Raw genomic sequence first — 4,682 nt, 5'->3', positions numbered from 1 at the left:
TTGAGCCTTCATTGTTGCATGTAGCTCTGATAAATGATTTATCAAATCTTCTACTACAAGATTATCAACTTTTAAAAAGTTAAAAATATCAGGTTGTGGATGATAATCATAATTAGCAAAAAAAGATGTTTGTTGTATAGAAGAATATATTCTATTATTATAAACAAAATCTACTAATGGTAAGAAAGTTATTCAATCATCTTGTTCATAACTGATGGTATATCTTAATTATTACTTTAAAACTTGGTTTATACGTATTATCTTTCCATCACTTTGAAGATAAAAGGCCAAAAAAAGCTTTATATTCATCTTTAGAATCTTAAAAAGAATTTTCCAAAAACTTGATATAAATTGAGTCTCCTTACTTGATAAAATATCTTTTAGCAATCTATAATATATATATATATATATATATATATATATATATATTGTCAAAGAAAAGCTTAATAATTTCTTTACCTATGATAGATTTTTTGCATAGTACATAATGTGCCATTTTGGTAAAATTATCTATCCTTCAATCCTTTTGAAGATCAAAAGGTGCGATTGGAACGGCGATTTCAAGGCCTACATCTTTCATGAAAGAATTATTGCTTTTGGAGTTCATATGAAGGAGTTGTAAGGAGTTGAAGGTGACGCTTCCAAATCAAAAGCAATAAGTAAGCGGGTTTGTTTGTAGTAATGGTTGGAGCCATAACTTGAGTTTTCAGACGAATTTTTGGCTCAAACTTTTTGGAGAATGTAAAATTTTGTATTAAGAAGCTATACATACAAATTTCGTGGCATTTGAGCTTATATTTTGTGAGATATGAAGAAAATTGCACGTGGATGTATAAAGACAAGGGTTTGAAGCGATTGTTAGGGATTTCAAGATATCTCAAGATCCGCAATGAATTTACAGTTGAAAATTGTTGTAGAAGTTAATAAGAATACATCAGTATCTCATGTAAAATTTGAGTTTTTTTGGACGCTCGGATTAAGATATATGAGGTGTTGAAGTTTGAAAAAATCTCCACATAAGAATAAACAAGGATTTAGAAGATTTTATCATATTTTGGAAGTTGTGGGTTACTTAAGGATTGTGTATTTGGTGTAATTACTCAAAAAGAGAAAAATTATATATAAATTTAGGGCTTCCCTTATTTTCAAGCTTGATTGAATAATTAGTGATAACTAGAAGCCCATCGTTTTCTTGAGGCAAACTCTCTCTACCCCGACAACGTATTATTGCATGTTGAAGAGCCATTGATATACATCTTCTTACCTTAATGTTTCAGAATATGTACTAGGCTTACTTAATTTTAGCCTAATAGATGTCAATTCTTTTATCTTAAAGGCTTCCATTTGCCCTTACAGAGTAGCCATCTAGCTTATGAGGTTTTGTATCTAAGTTTCTATTCAAGATTGCTCTATTATATCACTCATGCTACAATTTTCTTGCTAGACTTTATTATTGTAATGTTTTTTTTTTTTTTTTTTTTTTTTTTTTTCTTCCAATTGACTTCATAAGAGTAGCTTATGATAGCCTCAATATTGTACTATTGTAACTACAACAACTAACCTAGAATTAGACGGTGGCTATTGACATCCTACCAAAGAACAATCTAGTACTTGTTTTGATATCAATAAAATAGGACTATCTTTAAAATCTAAGATCTTTTTAAATCACAAAAATTTAAATTCTATTACAATATAGGAAAAAATATATTACAAAAAAATATATATAAAAAAATTGAACAAGAAGATACAAAATCAAACTTTACTAAGAGAAAGGATTCAAAATCATATTTGACCAAATGTCCAAATGGCCCTAGCTAGTCCTATTTATACTTTATTCAACCATTCTAGAACTTTTGAAAATATTCTTAATGGTATATTCTACCTAAATAATTATCTTAAGACATTTCTAGAATGTTTTATGGTAGGCCTTATACAACCTAATTCCAATTCTAAAAATTTCTATAAACTTTGCAAACATGGCTCTAATTATTTATTCCTATGCATCAACAATATAAATATCTTATCTATATTTCGTTATAGAAGAAATAACTTATTTCAAGGAATTTTTTTTATAAATATATATATATATATATATATATATATATATATTTGAATAGTTACTAAAATATTATGAATATATAAAAGTAGGTTAATTTGTTAATAACTTCCTAAAAGCTTTATAGATGTTGTTTCATCTTTACGCATATCTATAGATAATTGATAAATTAAAAACTTAGTCAACAAGTTAGCTATATATTGCATTTGTTGATAGCTTATGGTATAAGCTAATGATGTGGTGCACATATAAGAAATTTGCTTTATAAGTGAAGACACATGTTGGAAGTCTTATAGAATGTCACTAAATAGTTCCTATTTGGATAGAATATATGGAGGTAAGAATAAAGCCTTCTTCACTCTTATTAATACCTTTATTATTCTTAGACTAGTTTCAAGAGTCTATACTCTTTTTGTCTTTGACAATAGCCATTTGAGTCTTAATATTATAATACTTTTGGAGTGAAAATTTATTTATCTTTAGTTATATAAGAATATTTTGAAATTCTTTTTTTCTTGATTCATGTCGTTGATAGTTTAACAAGAATAAAAACTTTATTGTCCTTGTTTTTTGTTTTAAAAATGAGTAGATTATCTTACTTCTATTATTATATTTAAATATTATAGACTATTTATATTTAAACTAATATTATTTTTTTTCCAAACCTTGATTTTTTTCTTTAAATGAATAAATCATCCATTTTTGGAGAAAATTTTAATTGACATTAAAGGTTGCAAATTATCTTCTTTTAATTTTATTTATAGATTTATTAATTTATTTAAAATAAAAAATAAATCATAGATGCTATACTTTACAAAAATGGAATTAGATTTGTAACTATTGTAGATCTTAAAAAGCTTGTCAATATTCTTAGGGTGGAAATTTCATGCATCACCAATGCCAATTATGGAAGCACTATTTCTACACCTATTGAAAAAATTTAGAGTTTATACTAAGAAGTTATATAGTAGAAGGAAGCAAATAGATGAACCTCACAATCAAATTTACTTAGGCTTGTTTCTAAAAGCATAAAAGAAATAAAGATTAATATGCTTAAGAAATTTGATGAAACAAAATCAAAATTTCGAGGGCTTTTATAAGAAGTCAAGCTCTATCTAGGATTGCATCATTTTTAATAATTTAATAGATTTATGTGAGTTATTAAATCGACTCAGTAATTATTTTAAAACAAGAAGATGTATTTAAAGTGCTTAAAATCACAATATATGATGAATAGTTTAGAAATCTTTAGACAAATAAAAAATTAGAATGTTAGTTGTAGAAATGGAGTCTTAGTAAATCTTAGAGGTAATTACCTTAGTTACTTTAGTATTTTTTACTTATTATTGAGTATTAAGGATCATTTATTAAGGCTGATATTTATATTAACCTTCTATCTATACATATTACTTATAAAAAATTTTAAATTTTAATTAGTAGCCAAAAGAAGCATGAGAAAGAATTTCATATCTTTTTAATTATTTATATAGAAAGTAAGATTTATACTGGGATTAAATTTATTTTATTACTATAAAAAATCACCATGATAGGAAATTATAGCTTTTAATTGATATTAAAATTATAGAAACATTATAGGAATTTTTACAATTTATTTAGAATTTTTAGAGTAACTTTTAAGACTTAGTAAATATGAGTTTTACTACTTTGAAAGTCATTATAAAGAAATGGAGCAAGATTCGAAGGCCACACAAGGTTTCTAAGATAATTGGATGTTTTTCAATACCATGGTGAAGTCAAAATTATAAAAATATTGGATCTAATAGTAGAAAATAAAAGGATCAACAGCTAGTGTAGTCCTTATAAGAAGGAAGGTGCATAAGTTCCATATGGGTTGTAGCACCTTCAAGGTAGTTATGAAGATAAGACTAAGGTCTTGTGGCCTCTCTTAAACACCCTTATACACTATATATGAATCTTGGTGAGGTTCGAACCTTTGATCTATTAGCAAGTTATTTTTGAGGTAAAATAGTTTTATTTAATTTATTATTTATTTACTTTTTATCTTTAAACCTTCATAATTTATTCATAATAATTCAAATTTACATATTTTTTATATCATAGAAAAGATAAAAAAAAAAGAACTCAGGCTCTTTATTGGCAATAGAATACTTTTATATTGAATATTACTTAGGATCACCCATATACAAGGTCTTTTTGTATGATAAGCTAAGAGAAGAAAAGTCTTGCTTTGGCTAATACTCTAGTAAGTATTCTTCTTTTAGATTATTTTTGTTATGTTGTCCTTTCTTGTCAAAAAGAATGTTTAAGTGGCATGTTGATTGATAAATATAAGATTTTTTTTTAAAAAAAAAAAATCCATAAGTTACTTATCTGGCTTATTTAATTGTTTAATTGTTAATTATTAAAAATGACATTGTGATCATAGTAGTTTAATGCACCGCTCTACTAAGTACCATAAACCTATATTAATACAAACTTTGAAAAATCCAAAGTGTTTAAGAACTATCAGACCTCCTTTGTCAAACATTAAAATTTAGACTCCTGAACTTAGTTTAAATATGCCTAAAAATCTCTTTAAAGAGTTTGAAGACCTTTCTTTAGAAGGCTTTAAAGAAAGTTCAAAAAACTTGTTTTTAAAATCTTT

The sequence above is a fragment of the Physcomitrium patens genome, chromosome 6 (genome assembly GCF_059467195.1).
Source record: "Physcomitrium patens ecotype Gransden chromosome 6, ASM5946719v1, whole genome shotgun sequence".
In the NCBI taxonomy this organism is placed as follows: Eukaryota; Viridiplantae; Streptophyta; class Bryopsida; order Funariales; family Funariaceae; genus Physcomitrium; species Physcomitrium patens.
The sequence above is the reverse complement of the archived record's forward strand: the minus strand, read 5'-3'. Positions refer to the sequence as shown.